Raw genomic sequence first — 21,122 nt, 5'->3', positions numbered from 1 at the left:
ATCATATCCTTTTTCTTCTAGCATAGCGACAGACGCAAGATTCTTCTTCAGACCCAGCACATACTTTACATTAGTCAGGGTGAGAGGAGCTCCATGCTCCCTCTAAAACACAACAGTACCTTCACCTGCAACACGATACTTTCCATCATCACCCATCTCAATCTCTATCTAGAGGTCCTTCTCCTCCAAGGTACTTAAACGATTCTTGTCACCGGTCATGTGGAATGAAGCTCCACTGTCAAGGACCTACCAAACACAACCCAGCATCGATTAAACCATACATGCGATGAGGGTGAAATCCAATTCGAACTATGAGGCCAGTGCCTCACCATCTGATCCCTTCAAGGATCCCTTCTTGGATTTCTTCTGTGGAAAATTCGTACCATAATGGCCCACCACATGACAATGAAAGCATCTCACCTTCGATTTGTCATTCTTCTTCCCACCATTGGAAGAACTAGATTTGGAATGTGACGCCTTCCCTTTCCCTTTCCCCGTCTTACTCGTTAAGGCTATATTTTCTTCATCATCTTGCTTTGATGAAGATCCATCTTTGGTGCTTGTCCTTATCTCCTCCTGCATCAGATCCGACCAAATTCATTCCCAATCTGGTAGTTTCTCTCGTCCATTTACTAAGTCTTTGTAGCTATGCCAGCTCTTAGGAAGACCAAGGAGAGAAAGACTCACCATGTCATCATCGCTAGTCGTCATCCCTACAGTTCCAAGCTCATCCATGCAGGTGGTGAGCTTGTTCAGATATGTAGATATCGTGTCTCCCTTTTCGCAGTTGATTTTCCAAAGCTTGTCTTTCTGCGCCAGCTTCTTCTAATAATTGTTGTTCTGATATAGATCCTTCAATGTTTTCCGCATTGAAAATGGTGTCTCCTTGCCATGGAGACTCAAGACTATGTGGTCTCGAGCTCCCTCCAGAAGGATGCTCCTCTCTCTAGCCACACATTTCTTCCATTACGCCAATTCTTGGGCATCAGCAACTGCTAGCTTGGGGACTTCTTGATCAATGAATTCCTTAAACCTGTTGTCCTCTAATATCGCTTCCATGCGATCCTTCCAGGCTATATACCTCGAGATGCCATCAAGGGCATACTCGAGTCTCAAACCGTTGAACGCCATTAGTGAAATTTGAGATTTGATAAGAATTTGAATTCTATAATCAGGAACTTCAACCTTCGAACACCTCCCTTATTTGTATACTATTCTTCGCTTTGATCACCTTTGCTCTGATACCATGTAGAAATTCCCACTGTAGATCACGTGATAATGCAATATACTAAAGAAAAATACTTGATCTACTTCTACAAACAAACTTGTGGAATCTTAATCGATTTTGACCAAGATAAAAGAGAACACATATAATAGAGAATGAGAAACCAATGACACATGAACAAAGAAGAATACTCTGGGGAAAGACTCAGCTAAAAACCCCGACCTCTGTATTATCATACAAGTGGAAATATTTCTAGATTACATAAAGCTTTAGCTCACAAGCTATCCAGCTCCCAATATAATCCATCAATGCTGCTCATAGACATAATAGACAACACATATGCCTTCCTTCAGTCCTCCAAGCCTCTTATTTCCTTGCACAGTTTCTCTTGGGTCCTCTAGCTGCCACTTGTGTGAATTGACCTCTCACACAACTCACCAAACTCAGAAGTAACTGCACAATATCCAAGGATTGAATTCCTTCTGCATGCAAGATATATCCTCAATGGAATATTCTTGCAACTGATAGTACACTGTCCCATCATCTGATCTCAAATGGGTCTCTGACTGAACTGACATGCATGAGTTATTTATGAGAGAATGTTAAGTTATTTGAAGTGCAGTAGTTACATGCATGCATGCATTAACTAAATGAACTCACAATCAGTTCCACAAACTGTTGGAACTAATCTAACTAGACTTAACTCAGCTAACTGAGCTAACTAATTACAATTCAAAGTACAACTCATCCTGATCTCCTTAATCAAGGGATATCTTCGTCAATTAAAGGGGAAACTGTTGCATGTCTTCACATAGACTTCATGTTTGATTTTCTTCAACTAACTAGCTCAAGATGAATTAATTAATTATTTTTCAAATAGCTGCTAAGATCAAATTGGAATTTCAATTCTCAATTTTAGTTCAGAGACTAACTAAAATTGGAATGTATCCCAAAATTCTATTGATAACAGTGCTATTTTTAGCACTTCTATATTTAGCATTTCTTGTTGCTATTTTCAACACTCCAACCCTCAACTACAATTCATCAAGATAAATTTGATGATTCTTTATGGCTCCCAATATCTTCTGCAATGAACCCTGTCTATCTTAAACAATGCCTCCTCCAAATCACTTCATTGATGACAACCTTGTCTTCTTATAATGTGTCACCACTGCTCTTCATGGTACCCAAACAATTGTCTCCAAAGTCATCTCATGATTTCTTCAACACATCATAATCTCCAATAATACCTTGAAGACCTTCAAGATGTCTTCAATAGGAAGTTCAAGTTTTGCACCTACTCTAAGCCTCTTCAAGGGCCTCTTTAAGAACTCTCCAAAGAAGTCTTCACAATGTTTCAACAAGAAGATGTTTCTAAATGATACTACTATAATTTGATTTTCTTCAAAGAAACTGGTCTGATCCTTCTTTCAAGACATTAGTCTTGAGTTAACTCCAAAGGATGTTTATCCGAGCCCTTCATAACTGACATTGTTAATATGATTCTCTCAAACTATTCTATTCATTGTAGTATAGTTTGAGCTCCCAATAAATATAGGTGATTGTCCTTAAAGTAATCGTAGATATGACATGTAGTTTGAGCTTCACTAGTGACTATAACTCTAAGCCTTTAAGTTATTTCCCCTCCACAGATAGTCTGAATATTACTTCACCCTTTTTATTACTAAGCCTCCTCTAGTAGTCTTAAGAGATCACAATCCTTCACACTTTTATATTAAGATCTGGGCTCCACCAGGACTTCACTACCCACAAATCTGCTCTGCACCGAAATAGAAATGTCTCATAGATATGGGCTTTACCAAATTGAAATGTTCCTTGATCTGAGCCACATGTTTTCTACAAATCTGATTTCTGAGCTCTAGAATAGATATCCCTAAACAATTTAATTCTTTAATTCCTTATCGGTGTTCCTAGTTCACGAGTTGTGATCTGTGTATTTTTCTCTGTGATACATCTTCACCAAATCTATACTTGAAATGAAGTATTTGACTTGTGTTTGTACTGGTTTCACCACTAAATGAAAATACACATTCATTCTAGGATAGGCTGACTTCTGCATGAGGTGGCACATTGAAAATATATTAAATAGTTGTCAGAAGGGGTCTTTGTTAATAATCGAACAAATATAACATAGTTTCATTGTTACAGAAACCATATTATAATAGAAATATAGGAGGGGCCATAGCTTTTAATCAAATGAATACATTTAAAAAAAGTGAAACCATATTATAATGGATGCCGGGAGGTCCCACATGCCGAATCATCATTTTACTCCCATACATCTAGACCACATGGATATAGAGGATTTGTATCAGAATATTTAACATGACACAACCTTCAAACCTTCAAACCGTTGTGATAAAACCAATCGGGTCCGCAACCAATATCAGCAATTGGAAATCGAAGGGTCTTATCAGAGGTTCCATTTAAAAGTTTCGATAAAGTGGAAGATGCAATTTAATAATTAAATTGTTAACTTAAATCAAGTTGGGTCCACATATCGAAAGTCAGAGATTGAGGGTCCATATCGCATATTAAAGATTTAAGGTCCATATCGCACATCAGAGATTGGAGTTAAAGATAAGGTCTTATTGGAGATCAGAGATCAGAGTTATGAGTTGTGACACACAATAAAATCCTCGATATGATATTTCTTTGATAGGGTTCTTCTTTGGATTTCTTCTGAAATATCATTTCTCTTTTCTCTTCCAATATCACCGCTTTTTCCTTTTGGCTCTATCTTTTAGGAATATGCGGTCTTCTCTTGGATCTTCTCCTCCTTGGATTCCCTTGGCTTCTAATGGCTCTCCTTTGGCTCCTGATGGCTTCTCTTTGAACTGCTTCTCACTCTCCTCTTTAGTATTTCTCCTCTTGCATATGTACATATATACAGACAGAATCCCAAGAAGAGTTAGACCCAGGAAGCAGTCCCAAGGAGAAAGAGGTGAGTGAGAAGCAGTTCAAAGAGAAGCCATCAATACAGTGCTTGTGCTATGTTTAATCCATACGGTCATCAATGACAACACTAACATCTCAACATGGTCATCGCCACTGTAGGTGTTGATCTGACCTTTCATTTTTGTGCAGGTGCCCCTTCATGTTTGGATGCGCCCCTTATTACATGGGTGTGCCACTAGGAAGACTTGTCATTGAGTCGTGTTGGTGCCCCTTGCCAATTGGGTGTGCCCTTTCCTAGTGTTCCACCTACTGTGCGCTCCACAATACTGCCCATTGTCATTATCGTGTCACTCACTCCATGTCGCGTTTCCCCTTGACTCACCTGTCACACCCATGTTTGCCCTGGATTCTATGCTTTGCTTGTTGCAGCACTTGGGCACCCCACCTTAAGTGAGGGCTTGCCTTTGGGTAGAGGTCTTCCAAGTCATGTTTTCGTCGTGTTGTCTACGTGCTCTCCCTTACACAACATCTATTATGTCATGTTGATGGCCAGGCGTGCCTATTGTGATGTGCCCGCTATGTCTCTCTCGACACAGTGCCTGACACCTTTCCTTCATGTGGGTGTGCCTAGGTCACACATCGTTCTAACTCGTGTATGCTACCCCTATGTGTACTTGGGCATCCCTCCTCCATGTGTGCACACTCGTCGTGCCTCCAAGTCAGGTTTTCACCACCAAGTGAGCATGGCCTATCATGGGCACCTATTGGCCTTGGTGCCAACTCGAGGCCCTGACTCACTGGGATACAAAAAAAAATATTCAAGAGAAATCTCAATTTCTATTAAAATAATTATATCATTTAATAATGAATAATAAATAATATTTTTTTATTTTATTTTAATTTATGTATTATAATAATGGTGATTATTAATATATGCTAAGATTTATATGTTTTGTTAAATATTAAGAATATAAGAAGTTATTAGAAATCTTTTAACATTTTATTGGAATGCTTGAAAAGTGTTAACATAAGTGTTTCAAGATCACCATAATTTTCTTAATTTGAAAGGTCAAAAAAGTTGGTAGTGTGAAAAGTATTTTGAAAATTACATGGAATATGAGCATAAGATGGATAATATAAGATAAATTGATTTTCACCTCTAATCTAAATAAAAACAAGTTTTTTATTTTTGAGAAATAGAGATTTATAACCTCCTTATAATATATTATTTTTATCTATTTTTTTATCACCATAATATTTCTCCTTAAATTTTGATTCAATAATACTTTTAATATTATTTTAGAAAATATCTCTTTATCTCTCCTTCAATAATTTAATCCTAAAAACCCAAACATAAATATACATATATCCTTCAATAATTTAATCCTGAAAAATCAAACATAAATATATAAAAATAAATAAATGCATAGTAACATATTAATGCACATTCAACTAATTTTATTCCCATATCATATATTAAAAAGGGCTCATCCTCGAAATTAATAATTTATGGATAATGAATGCTTATGCCAGTGTTAATAACTTTTATTTCAATTTACTATTAAAAGGCATGCACGAACATACTTATCAAAACTAAATGCCTAATAATATAACTATACACATAGTAATACCTTCTGATTTTAAATAATAATAATCATAATAATAATAATAATATCACAAACTAATTTACATAAAAATATTATATATTACTATTTTTATATACACTTTAACCAATATATAATAAATAATTATGTCATTACTGAGCATATGTGTAGAACCGATCAGTGAACGTGGAGGACGGCGGGAGTTTCCTGGAGGTGTTAGGGTTTGCAGGAGTTCGTGGGAGTTTCCATGGAAGCGCGCAGGGGAGGGAGCTCCACTCCCTTCTATAGGCAGGTAGTTGCTAGTCATGGAAAGAAACCATTAGAGAGTGACAGACGTCCCTTAGGTGAGGGGACAAGAATTATAGAAGAGGAACAAGTTTCAAACAAGACAAAGGAGAATAACAACAATAAGGAAAATGAGCAAGAAGACAAGGAACAAGGACCGAATAACAAAGCACACAAAGGGCCATGTAAACCCAAAGCTGAGGTCACTCCTAGAGTAGTTTTAAATGATCCTGTTCTGCAGGTGCATAGAGACCACATGAGGACATATGCTATAATATGCAAATTCATGGGTGTATGGCCCACTGAAAAAGCTTTACAGTCATGGATTAAATATATATGGAAACCAAAAGGAAGCATTGACCTTCATCTTGGGTCTAAGGGTTTCTTTACAGTAATCTTCACAAATATTGAGGACAAAGACAAAGTGTTTGAAGGGGGGCCCTACTGCTTTGTAGCAACAGGCCTTTATATGCGACCGTGGATGATGAATTTTGTCCCTAAGAGAGAAACATTCACTTCTGTCCCAGTCTAGGTAAGACTTTACTTGTTACCCCTTGATTACTGGCAAACAGAATCATTAGCTTCTATAGAAAACAGGTTAGGGCATTTTGTCAAAATTTCTGAAGCCACCAAGAAGGGCAAGTACACTTCCTTCGCAAGAAAATGTGTAGAGATGGATCTCTCTAGAGATCTCCGAGATGAGGTCATCTTAGAAGTTTTGGATGAAGATTTGGTGCAAATATTAGACTATGAACATATTCCTTTCAGATGCCGGAAATGCCATGAGCACGGGCACCTATTTAGAGATTGCCCTCTCAGCAAAATAGAAAACAGAAGAAAGGCGAATACAATGAAATGTACTAAAGGTTTTCACAAAGTGGTTCATAAAGGAAAAGGGGGCAAGAGAGGGCTAAAGCAGTAGCAGACAGAAGGACCACAGACTAATTTGAATAGGTTCCAAGTTCTAGAAGAAGAAGAAGAGATGACAAAGATAGATCAGGTAATGGAAGGAAGCCCAGGGGAAAAGGAGAAAGAGGATGATACAACTCCAACACACGATAGCATCAAATAGAAAGAGACCATGATGAGCGATGTGGAACCATATATGGACCAAGAAATGACCCAATGTGAGATGGAAATGGAAGATCATGAACTATAGGAGGTTCTTGACAGGGAACACCTAGATCTGGAGGGATTCCTGAAATAGGGGACCATAAGTGGGGTATACTCTTTACCGCCAGAAGAATTTAATAGGGCACAACAGCTGTTCCTATGGAAAACTTAGGCTATAGGGCTGGACAGACAAGGAAAAGGTGAAAGGCAGGGCAACTAAGGTGTGAAAACCATGAAAAACACACCAGGATTACTTCCCAAAATTTCAGCAAAGAAAGAGGCAGGAAAAAGCAGAATGAGTTATTGATGGAATGTGGAAAGCTAATGATAGATTCAGGTAAGATGAAAGATCTAACCAGCTACTCCTTTACAAATCATTAATAATGAAGTTTACATCTTGGAATATTTGAGGTCTAGGTAGCAAGAGAAAACAAAGAATTCTTAGCAATAGAATGAAACAAGAAGCTCCGGATATGATCTTTATCTAGGAAATTAAATGCTCCATACCAAAAATAAGAGAAATTCACAACAAATGGCTCAATCAATTTGAGTTTCTAGAAGTTAAGCTAGATAATACAACAGGGGGCATACTCACTCTTTGGAACCCCCAAAAGATTAGTATTATTGATGCTGAGGCATCTAGAAGTTATTTATCAGTGGTTATTCAGCCGATGGGAGACAGGGAGACCTATCTAGTCACAAATATATATGGCCCTCAAAGAATGGATGACAAAATTAGGTTTCTCGATTCTCTTATGGAGCTCAGAGAAAGACATGTAAATGTACCATGGATCCTGTGTGGGGACTTCAACATGTTCAAATCACTTTCAGAGAAAAAAGGAGGAACTAGAACTTTAAGTAGAGACTCCACAACTTTTCAAACCTTTATAGATAATATGAAACTAGTTGACAATGACATGAGTAATGGTCACTTTATCTGGAACAATAGAAGAGGAGGTGATTCGCAAGTAACACCAAAGTTAGATAGATTCATAATCTCAGAAGATCTCATGCTAACCAACAAGGAAATGATAGCGAGGATCCTACGCTTTGGAGGCTCAGATCATTGGCCTATTCAACTAGAAGTCTAGAGCATTGGTACCCCCAGAAACAAACCATTTAGATTTGAGAATATCTGGCTCTCCCACCCAAACTTCATCAACAACATTTAAAAATGGTGGACAAAAGACCTATATATTCAAGGTACAAATATGCTCCTGCTTCACAAAAGACTCAGGTGCATAAAACGCAAACTTAAAGATTGGAACAAGAATGTATTTGGCAATATTTTTACAACAAAAAAACCATAGAGGATAAAATGCAGGAACTCAATTAGAAACTTATCTCAGATGGCTTTGATATTGAGAGAAATGACCAAGTTACCAAACACCATCAAGAATGGGAGATTTTATGTCAATAGGAGGAGATATTTTGCAGGCAAAAATCTAGAGTTCAATGCCTAAAGAAGGGGAGCATAACACCATATTTTTCCACAGATCTACCAAAGTGAACAGATCACATAACAGAGTCTCTTTGATCAAGGACAAAGGTGGTAATCTACATAATTCCAAGGAAGAAATAGAGGAAGTGCTAGTCCAACACTTTCATGGAATAACACAGGAAACTATTCCAGAGAGAGAGCATTTCATCAGGGATTTAATAGGGCATATTCCTAGACTGGTAACGAGAGAGGACAATTTTAATCTCAATAGGCCATTACAGAAGAGGAGGTTAGTGAGGTCATCAAAGAGATGCAGAATGGTAAAGCACCAGGCCCAGATGGTTTTAACGTGGACTTCTTCAAAGCATGTTGGAATATAGTTAAACAAGATATTTTGAACGTTGTGGAAGACTCTAGGGTGAATAGAACTATTTTGAAGGCACTCAACACCTCATTCATTGCACTGATACCTAAATAGTATAATGCTCAAACTCCTGATAGGTACAGACCCATAGCCTTGTGCAATTTGGTTTACAAGACAATATCCAAGATAGTTGCCAATTGACTCAAACCACTCCTATCTTCGCTAATCTCTGTGGAGAAATCTGGATATGTGGAGGGCAGAAAAATTCTCAATAACATCATTCAAGCACATGAGGTGGTACACTCTTTGACTAGGAATAAGAAGGCTGGTATGATTATGCAATTAGATCTAGCCGAAGCTTATGATAAACTAAATTGGACCTATATTAGGAAGGTCCTTATTGCTTTTGGGTTTGACCATAACTGGGTTAGATGGGTTATGGCCATGATAACTTCTTCCAGCTTTTGAATTCTGGTCAATGGTTCTCGTTCCAAAACCTTCTCTCCTGCCAGAGGCCTTGGGCAGGGTGATCCTCTCTAACCCTTTCTTTTCATCCTCATGATGGAAGAGCCGGGTCGTTGTATCAAGCATGCCAAAGAGGTTGGTAATATCGAAGGCCTCCAACTTTTAGAGAATGGTCAAGCTTTGACACATCAACAGTTTGTTGATGATACTATGCTATAAGGAATTCCCACAGTTAAAGAAGCTTTAGCATACAAGCATATCCTGTCTCTCTCTGCCTTGGCTACAGGTATGGAGGTTAATCTTTCCAAATCTAAGATATTTTTTCTTTAACACCAATATTTCTATACAGAAAAATATCTCCAGGATTCTTGGATTTCAAAGGGATGTCCTCCCATCTAAGTATTTGGGAGTTCCTCTTCTTGATAAACCTATGAAGAAGGGCATCTGGGAACCAGTGATCAACAAGATGCAGGATAAAATCAGAAAATGGACCTATCAATCTTTAAACCTGGAAGGTCGGTTAGTGCTTACAAAAATTGTTCTCCAAGCAATTCCTGTCTTTAAGCTATTTGCCCTACCTGCTCCAATAGGATTGCTACAACATTTCAGAAACATTCAAAGATATTACCTTTAGGGAAAGGGGGAGGAAAGAAAAAAGTGGGCCTTGGTAGCTTGGGAGAAGATCTGCATACCTAAAAAATATGGGGTCTTAGACTGGAAGATCCGAAAGCACTAAGTAAAGTTTTAGGGGCGAAATTATGGTGGCATTGGGTTAAAGAACCTAAGGCACAATGGGCCAGAATATGGAAAGAAAAATATGCTAGCAATTGGCAATATATTGATTTAATAAGAATGATTGGAATCATTAAGGGCTCACATATCTGGAACAAAGCCTACGAAAATAAAGAGTTAGTACAAAAAAACGGCTTCTGGGAAACCAGAGATGGTGAGCTTGCTTTATTCTTGGAGGACAAATGGCAATAGGAACCTACACTGTTGAGAGAGAACCTAATATACCTCAAGGAAGATACAGACACCAAAAGATTATTTAAGGTGAAATATTACTGGGATCAAACCAACAGTGAAGGAAAATGGAAAACCTGGAAAAAGCTGGAATATAGGGAAGATAGCCCACTGAAAGCCAAAGCGGAGGCACTTCTTGCTTTGTTGGAACAAAGGAAAATTTTAGTGACAGGGGGGCAAGACCTACTCAGATGAGGAAATAATGTTGCAGACACCTTTAATCTCAAGGAGGCAAAACATATACTACTTAAGCTGGATTCCAGTAAACATGATAGGGTGTGGCAAAACATATGGAAACAGTAAGGATGGATGAATATTAAGCTCTTCATGTGGTTGGTACATCACAAGAAAATTCTGACTTGGGACAACATTTGGAAGAGGGGGGTCATGGGCCCCTCCAGATGACAGCTATGCAAAGCCCAAGAGGAAACAATGGAGCACCTTCTTAATAATTGTGTTTTCACCTTTTGGGTGTGGGATGATTTTGCCTCCATCTTCCAACAAACAGAAAGGGACAAAGGAAGCATCATTAAGACCCTTATCAATTGGAGACATAACTTCTTTGATTTGGAACTTCTTGCCTCAGCCTAGGCTTTAACACCAGGTTTCATAATATGGACAGTCTAGAAAGAAAGAAACAATAGAATCTTCAGAAATGTAAAAAGTTCCTCTCAACGCCTGCTAGAACAAATCTTAAGACAATTGAAGGAGACTGTAAACACCATTGTGCATACAGAGCCTAAGATTCCTCCCTCTATTGCTGAAATGTAGATTCTCCTTAAGTTAGGTTTGCAGGGGTTTATTCCACAAAGCCTGGACAGAAAGGTTTTGAGGATGGACTCTAAACTGGATTATTGGTATCCCCCCCAGGGTTTTCTGAAATTCAACATTGATGGAGCTTCCAAATATAACTCAGGTATTGCGGGATGTGGCGGGGTACTTAGGGATGATAATGGCAGTCTCCTTTACATTTTCCATTGTCATTTGGGAAGAGCCACTAACAATATGGTGGGAATTTTGGCTCTTGAGAAATGTTTAGAAATTCTGAAGCAGGACAATATACAGAATGTTATAGTTGAGGCAGACTCTGAGTTAATCATAAACTCAATTAAAAGAATAAGCTATGGCACGGAGCCGAAAAAAGTCTCTAAACAATGGAGACTGTTACAGGTCTTTCAGAGAATCCAGCTTCATCTACAGGGAGTCCGCACGGTAAGTTTTAACCATGTGAGAAGAACAACTAACAAATTGACAGACATTTTGGCTAATCAAGGAGTACTCGGTACTAAAAGTAGGGTGGTGCTAAACTGTTCTGAGGTGCCCCTGTCTAGATTGAAGACGCAATGTCACGACCAAGCAGATGAGGATATAATGGTGTATCAACACAAAGATAACGGGGCGGTGTCATGTTGATTTGGTATATTTATGAAATTTTATCTCCAAAACAAGATCACTATTATGAAGGTTACTGTCGGCCTCCCCAGCCTTCGACAGTACAGTCTTAGAAGTGTCAGATGGAAGTTGAAGGGCAGATACAGTTCTGCGAATGGTGGGTTGAATAGCGGGGTTCTCAATAGTCACAAGTTCTTTAGCCCACGGAGGTGGGATATGGAAAGGGACCAGATCTCTGGCTTTCCTGGTGGCCTGTTTCCCACCATTTTCCTTTTGCCAGTTTCATTTCAGCCCAGGAAGTGGTTTTGTGTCCATCGCATGCCCTTTGTGAAGGAATGCGTTTTGTGGAGTTGGGAGCGATTCCACTCATAGTGCGACACATGGCAGGGCTTGGAGTCAAAATACCACCCTCATTCCACGTTATTGTTCAGCGGGTTAGGCCCATGCAATATGGTCCTTGGCCATCGGATCTTGTAGAATAAATCTATGGTCAGGAACGAGCGGGCTAGTTTGTGGGTCCAGTGTGGCTACCGGGTGAGTATCCTACATGCAACTAGGTACCTCCACCATAGGATCTAGCAGGGAGGATCTATGGTCAAAGATGGTTAAGTGGATCAAGGTGAAATTTCTTCCGGGTAGGTTACTTGTTTGGAAGGACATTGGTGGTGTTCGCGCTCCGGATGCTCGAAAGTTTCTCCCCCTTCCGGACCCGAAATCCATTTAGGAGCTTCCCTATTTCATCCTCGGGTCCGCCTCCTAATTTTATGGGTAAATTTGTTTACTTTTTGGGGACTTAACAGTTTTGTGGACAATGTAGGTTAAGCCTTTAGCTCGGGGCCATTGGATAGTAGAGATTGATTGTTCTATGGCCCTCAGTTCCTTTTGGAACAATGTATACTATGTAAGATATTTTAAGTTTTAATGGAATTGAAGGATCGACTCTTGCATTAGCAAAAAAAAGAAAAAAAAAATAAATAAATAATTATAACTATCTATATATATATATATATATATATATACTTTGTTATACATATATATCTTTATTTTTTGAAAGTGGGTATTGAAATGAAAGCCCCAACGTGTCCCTGCTCCTCGTATGTTCCCCTATACTCTATGGGAATCCCAATGCCACCGCTTATAACCCACCCCTTCATCCTCCACACTGCCTCCCCGTGAATCCTCAAACCATCCCTCCTTTCCCCTTGTCATTCTTCACGCCATGGTCGAGGGAGCTAAATCTCTCCCAGATCAATCACAGGACATGTGTTTGGATGTTGTTTAATTTTTCGAAAACAATAAAAGCCTTGAAATGTAATGATCTTTCAGCCTCCTAGGTCATCAAATATTCTTATTGGGGCAAGCTTATATGAGGTACAAACATGTAGCATTTAGATCAAATTTGGAACCAAAAACAATTGATCATTTGGGGTCCAAATGCAGTGACGCAAGGGCATGTTCCTAAAATATATGTTTAATATCTAAATCTAAGAATATCTCTTTCGAAAAACCTAGATTATTAGGATTTCAAAAAAATCTTGGAATTATATAAAAAATAAAAAATTCATCTTTATAGAAATAAAAGCTAAAAAACATCTTTAGTCAAGAAGATTGAAAAGTGGTGAGACTTCCTCAAGAATTCCCTCATAAATTCTAAACTCTTCTTCTCTTACTATAAAAAGAAGTGTAGATCAATCATTGGATCAAGAATAAAGGTTTCAAATTCTTGTTAATAAATAAAGTTCATTTTATGTAAATTTGAGTGTGTTTGTTTGTTTTTTTTTTTTAATTTTGGATGAATTATGTGTCATTGTACTTTTGAGTATTTTTTCCCTTATATCATTTTGGTATAAGAGAAAATTGGGATGTTCCATTGTAAGTGATAGAGTTAGGATCTTTATGTAATGTTCAAAGTGGACTAATCTAGAAACATATTCTCCGCGTTAAAGAAGGATTAAGTGAGGCTACACACAAGACTTGTATCTTTAAAGAGAATTGTGGTTTCTTACAAGTCTGGAGCGTATATTATGTGCCATATTTTAAAGAAGGAAAGGAAAAAATACAAAGGTTTATTAGATGTTTACCTTTTTCCTATAAGAGAGGATTGAATTTAATAATCCGAAAACATTGGATGAAATAATAAGAAAATAAAAATTGTGCTACAGTGAGAATAAACACAAAAGTGATAACCCTAAGAACTGGTTGGCAAAGAAGAATGAAAAATTTAATGCTAAAAAGAAATGATTTAAGGAACCTACATTTTCCAATGCTTATAAAAGCGTTCAAGGGGGGTATTATAGTAGGAATGTGAGTCAACAAAGAAATCTGAAACAACGAAGTGGGTAGCTAGCAGGATCAGGGAATTGAAAATTTGATTAATCTATTAGCTAGGAAACCAAGTGATAGGGTTGTAATTAAAATCATTTGTGGAGGAATTGTGCACAAAATACTTTGAATAAGAAGGATTTAGTGCATAATATACAAGAGGCCTATATAGTAAATGATGTTTCCCGTAACATTCCATGTATTAATGCAACACTCGGTGAGATATAGGTTGACAATCAATCCACCATGGTAGAGATTCATGGTAAAACCTTTGGAGAAATTATAACCATGTTAATTTATCATCACTCCAGTTTGACGTATATATTTCCTTTCATGATTAAAAACTGCGGTCTTAACAAAAGTACAGACTAAACCTTGGTTAGTGCACTGAGCTATAGGAACCAAAAGAAGGATTACTAAGATCAGGTTAGATTAATAAATAGATTTAAACGAATTGCTCACTAAACTAAACTTGAACTATTATACCTTTAGGATCATATGACATCCTTATTGCCATGGATTGGCTAAAACAACATATGGTAGTCTTGAACTATTTTGAAAAATATTTTACATGTATGAATAATGAAGGGTTAGCTTATACAGTGAAAGGACACCAACGACGATTTTTGTAAGGAAAATATATTCTTTACATTTAAATAAATGTGCTCGAAAGGGATGTAAAGTAGATGCAGTTAAAGTTGAATATCATTATAGAATTAATTAGAAACCTTCCATAGAAGATTATTCCGTCCTAGAAAAGTAAAACGATGTTTCTCTTGAGGAAATCTCGTGACAACCTCCAAAAAGGGACATATATTTCACTAGAGATATTATCCTCAAGGAGCAGTCCCAACACCTAAAGATCCATACAAAATGAATGTTCCAGAATTGATGGAACTAAAAATGTAAGTACAAAAGCTATTAGACAAGAAATATATTATACCAAGTGTGTCACCTTGGGGTGCACTAGTATTATATGTTAAGAAGAAGGATGGAACCCTTAGACTCTGCATAGACTACTGACAACCTAAGAAAATGAAAATCAAGAATAAGTATTCATTTCCTATTGTTACACAGTATTTTGTCACACCTCTTGCACTTCCCTGTGACATACCCTGAAGTTCTCGAAACATGACCATTATGTAGTGTACTAATTCAGATATGCAACTCAAATCCTTCCTAAGACATTGATGGGAAAATGCCTTGAGCTTCCCATGAAGGAATTAGCTCTAAAACCCTAAATTGAGAATCATCGCCATTATGAGAATAAAAACAATGATGAATGCTTATTGCATTATACTCGACCCATGATGGCATCTCTATGTTTACTTATATACCCATGATGATCCGAAAAAACACAATTTTCCTAAAGAGGATGAGAAGCTTCATGATATAGAAGCTTCCAGAACAGCGAGCTGGAGGTTGTTTGGGATAGATAAGGTCGAATTCTCCCAACTTGGCCTCTTGGTATTATCCTTATGAGCTACCTCCTTGAGATTAGGGGCTAATCTTATCTTTGGAAAGATCCTAACTCCCTTCTCGAGGCTATATATTCATCCTATCCCATTCCCAAATGGTTGGTCTATGCCTATTTTCACCCTTATGCTAAGATTGTGCCCATATGCTACTCATTTGGCTTGGAGAGCTTAGCTTGAACTTAGACATTCGTTCATGGATACCCTATAAACATCAAGGCTTGGTTGTATGCTTCCCCTTATTTTCTATTAATATACAACTTCTTGTCATTTTCCATTCATGTGTATGCTCATGTATCATCTATCTTAACATTCCTCGTTCAGTTAAGTAGGTTTCCTTTGAATATTTTTTTTATATTTGCATCCCTTGTTGTGTATTGATCTCTTGTGCAAGTACATAAATGCTATGGGTAGCAGGAATGAGCCCACGACACAAGTGATTCAAGGTCTTCAACAAAGGACACTGAGATAACATTAGAAGGAGGTAGGCCATCTTCTTCATTTCTCTTTTTAATTGTAACTTGGGAAAGTCTCAAGTAAATTGTCAGGTAGGTTTTCTAGTCCCAGTCATTGGGTTACAGGGATCATCTCTGCCTACAGAGAGGATTTACCTAGACAATAAAATGGTGACTCTGTTGCGGAAGCTATAACCCTTTCCATTCAATTCTTCACCTTGAATTTGTGATGAGTTTGACCAACCATCAATTTTCTAGCTTGTTTTCTTTTCTGTAACAATTTTCACTTGCTGGTGATTGCTTAACGACATTGATTTTTATCTGGTGTTGAATATTTCTTAATTTTTCGTCAATTTTCTCTCCAATCGTGGGTTTTCCCCTCACATTCACAATATCATCACTGATACTTTAATTACAGTCAAAATTATCGTTGTTTTACCTTTAACAAGCACGATGATCCCAGAGTATAAGAGAAAATAGGGTTTTTCTTCTTATTTTCAGTCTTTGTGTCCTATATCAGTGATTTTCCACAGTGTCTATGGTGTTTTTTATTGATTATATTGATTAATTTGCAAAATTTGTCTCATTGGCTTTGAAGTGAAATCTGATTAAGTTCTACGATTTCTAGTCAATTGGTCATCACTTGCTACTTGTTGGTGTCGTTGAGATGCTTCCTTTGTTGATTGATTGAGTGTCATTTTCTGTGGAAATCATTGAAAACATTGTTTTGAATTTGTTTTAGCTTGTATTTCGAAATTTACTTTTCGTGAAAATGCATTAGATTAGTTGCATTGAAAATTTATTCTTTGAGATTCATCGTTGAAAATAGATCACATTTTTTAGTGATTGAAAGCTAAAGACTGTATTAGGTGCATCAAATCGTTAAAAACGAAAAGAAAAGCATGATTCATATAAATGCATCTTAGTAAAGTAAAAATTATTTTTCTTTCAAAAACTTGCATTTAGGGTAGTGAATTTTTTTTTTATCTTTTTACTTTTGGCATTGCATTTGGGAGATGAAAATGAAAGTTAGTGGAAGGCATTTTTGCATGATGCATTATTGATTGAAATTTCTTCCCTTGATTAGTCTAGATTTCATTGAAATGAAAAGTTTTCCTTTTCTCATATAGTTGCATCATAGGTGTTTAGGTGACATCGTTGAGCCCTCAAAACTGAAACTTCATTCAAAGATAAACTTAAAATTTACCTCAATGAATCTGAGGAGAATTTGAAACATTATTGTTCATACTTAGTGGTCTAGGCTAGAAACGTGTTCCGACGTCTATAAAACTTAGCAGCAGTCATTCACAATACTCTTGCATTAGACAGTGCTAGCACTTACTTGTGCTCCTCGTACCATCAAGTATATAAAGGGAGACCCTCATAGGTTGCAAACCTTTATCCATAGGAAGTAGAGTCTGCTGCCATGTAAACATGATAGACCCAAAACAACATTCAGGGAGATTGCCTACACGTATGTCAAGTCCTTAGTAAATTTATTTGCTAAGGTGTATATTGTAGTTCATGGTTACTTCGTAATCCCTTTTTCCTAGAGTATCCTAAGTAGTCATTTCGATCGTTTTTGACTCCTTAAACTTGAAAAGATCATCGACAACTTGTCCTTTGAAGCTCGATAAACCAACGAAAGTGACTAGAGTCACATTTTCATCCTTTTCTCGACTCTTAAAACATGAAAAAAAAAATTGTTTCAAATTCTAAAATTAATTGTCTGCAGAACAACATCCTTCCTGTGTAAATACTCCTTAGTAGATCTTAGGTTGGTACCGATGGAAACATTTCCTAAGTCTACCAGTGAAGGAAACCCCTCTAATGGGAATTCTAATCCTTTTCCTTCTTTTGGAAATACTAGTGCTCCCTATATGGTGATGTTGTCCCTTCCTGGATTGACCATTGGTCTGCTAGTTTGGTTATTTTCGAGCTTGGAGGTTCCGAGTGTCCAAGCTACTTTTCAGCCAAGTTATCACCACCTGATCAAAATCAACCTCATGTTGATCCTAAAGTTGACCCCTCGCCTTATTCTACTATTTCTTCACTCGTTCTTCCACTGCGCCTGGTGAAAGTTTGGATTCTAGTAAGCAAGAAGCTAAGAAGAAGAAGAAGAGGACAAAGAAGAAGAAGAAAAATAAGAAAGAGGGCAACCAAGTATTCATTACTATGGATGCAATTGATGTAGAAAAATCTTCCAACCAGCCCTAGAAAGTAAAATTCCCTTACATGTTACGTAAGGGTGACCACCTTCATTAGAATTGTCCTAGTATTCCCAAGGTCGTAGAAGTGTGGTCCACCGGTTCACATCAACCTTTGTCATCAGCCTCTAGCGATCATGTTGGTGATAAACCTTCAACTAGTAATAGTAAAGCTCATGGGAAAAATGCAATAGTCAAATTTCCTTGTACGTTGTGTGAAGGTAGTCATCCCATTTACCTTTTTCCTCATATGGATAAAGCTTCCAAAGAGTTGGAAAACCTTACATCTTCCCAGCCTTGTTTTCCGGCTGGTTATGGAAACATTTCCCTTGACACTAGTTGAACTAGTGATTGATCAAAAGTAATCTTTGGTCAACCCCACTCTCTCTAAAAGTGATTCTCATGAGTCTGTTATTGACCAAGCATTGGTTGAGAAAATGGTAGACATGACTCCACCTTGAGTTAACGATACCTTTCCGGTAGAGAGTGAACCTCGTACTTCTTAGGTTCTTTTGGTTTCTTCGGTTTCAAATGAACTAGATGGAAATATTCTCATTCCCAAGGTGCATGAGAGTAGTTCTCATATTCCCATAGAGCAAGAGGGCAGATATCACGTTCCTACGACACCCCCTCCAAGTAGTTTGGTCACTTCTTTTGATTGGATTTGACTGGCAGGATATCACCTTATGTCTTATGTGCCTTTCCACATTACAGTACAGGCTTACCATATGGCCATTCCTAGCATAGTGATATATGAGGGCACATATGTTATCATTCCATCCTCAACAACTTGGCAAGATTTAGGTTCTCCCTAGCTTGTCCCCGTCACCTAGAATTTGTTAGCTTTTAATAGAGAAACTAGTCAGCTATTAGGGATCCTTCCTAAGTTTCCTATTACTTTGGGAGGAAAGAATGTCTATATAGACGTGATGGTTTTCCAAGGTCCATTGGATTTTAATCTACTCCTTGGTCATGACTATGTTTATGTCATGGGAGATCTTGCCTCTTCTCTCTTTCGAGTGATGTGTTTCCCACATGAAGGAAGAATTTTGATCATTGATTATCTTACATTCATTGGTCCTGCATGAACTCCTACTCAACCATCATCTCTAAATGAATCTTATGTGCAAGAAATACCACCCCTAGCAAAGGTTAATTACATGACCACCTGTTCCATGCCCACATCTACTGATGATCTAGTAGGTGATGTACTACACCATGTACTGGGGGCATTGGAACTTGATTTTTCATTTGGATCCCTGGGCATGTATCCCTTCCAAAATGTTGTTCTCCCATCTAATGAGAACCTATTGGAAGCAATAACCTCTTTTGTGTTATGATAAAGGGATATGGAGAAGAGTTCTGTGTCTTGTGTCAAGGTTGTTAAACAATGAAACAAGGACCATGGAGAAGAGTTCCTTGTCTTGTGTCAATCTCCTTAAAAAATGAAATAAGGGATAGGAGTAGAGTTCCTTGTCTTATGTCAATCTCCTTAAAAAATGAAACAAATGATTATGACGATAGTTCTTTTACTATGTCAAGCTCGTTAAAAAATGAAACAGGTCACCATGAGGATAGTTATTTTACTATGTCAACCTTGTTAAAAAATGAAATAGGTGTCATGAGCATAGTTCGTTTACCTATGTCAAGATCGTTAAAAAATGAAACAATCCCCTTCTAATTGAAGTCTTTGATTAGATCTCATAAAATCCCAGTCGAGTCTTTGAATTAATCTCATAAGTGAACCTTCACTCCATCCACCTGTTAGTAACTGGTAGTCTACTTAGGTCAATGAGATGAAGCTTGGGGGGCATGTACCTGAAATTGAGTCATTATGCTAGTGGCATGCAAATCTATCACAAGCATAGTTTATCTTTGTTTCAAGCCTATGTAAAAATGAAACCAAATACGAGCATAGTTTTTTCCCATGTGTCAAGCTTGTGAAAAAATGAAACCATTTTCAAGTATACTCAAGCATAGTTTTCAATGTTTCAAGCTTGTGCAAAAATGAAACCAATCCCACTTTACATCTCATGATTTTCATTTTTTATTAGCTTGTTTTTTGAGATGAGCCTTGGTTCTTTCATTCCATTGTCACCATCTCTTTGGCTGATCATATGCTTTCACTTGGTTGTTTTACCTATACTTGAGGAAAATCTATGATGAGTGGTCTTATTAGCCAGGCTCTTGACCCTTACATGTTTTGAGTAGTTCCATCATCACTGGAACTAGTTGCTATCCTTTTAGACCACTCATTCCTCTAGGAGTAGTTATCTTTAAACTCTTTTTGGACTCTCGAAAAATGAAAAGATCGTCAAGTACTTGTCTTTTCGAACTCATTATATTAAATGAATTGACATCATCTCAGTCTATGTTTACCCCTTTTTCAGGCTGAGATTGACTATTTATGAAATAGGTACACCTTGGTTGACATGGTCAAGAGGTTCTCTAAAATATTTTTTTCTACCTTTTCAGGTTTGAGGGACAAATTATCAAAAGGGACATGATGGAGTTTTATTTTTCATCTCTTTTTCAAACTCTCTAAATATGAAAAAGATACCTAGTTATTCATACGTTGGACTCATAAAACTTAAACGATGAAAGACTTTTCACCATGACGAGCCCGAGTTTCTCCTTCCTAGGACTCGTAAAACTTACTAGGATGGATTAATATGAAGGGTGAACTTATACGACAAGAATATGGTATCCTCTTCAAAATTGTGTAAAAATAAAGAGGTACTCACTAGGAATAGTTGGGGAAAAAGTGAAAGTGAAACATCTCTTATATAGGTAGCATGTCGCTCTTGAACATGATACTCATCTGTTTCTCGT

The sequence above is a fragment of the Pinus tabuliformis genome, chromosome 2_2, assembly GCF_031772625.1.
Source record: "Pinus tabuliformis cultivar Carrire ecotype Pingquan chromosome 2_2, CPIR1, whole genome shotgun sequence".
Taxonomy (NCBI): Eukaryota; Viridiplantae; Streptophyta; class Pinopsida; order Pinales; family Pinaceae; genus Pinus; species Pinus tabuliformis.
This window is presented reverse-complemented; position numbering follows the sequence as displayed.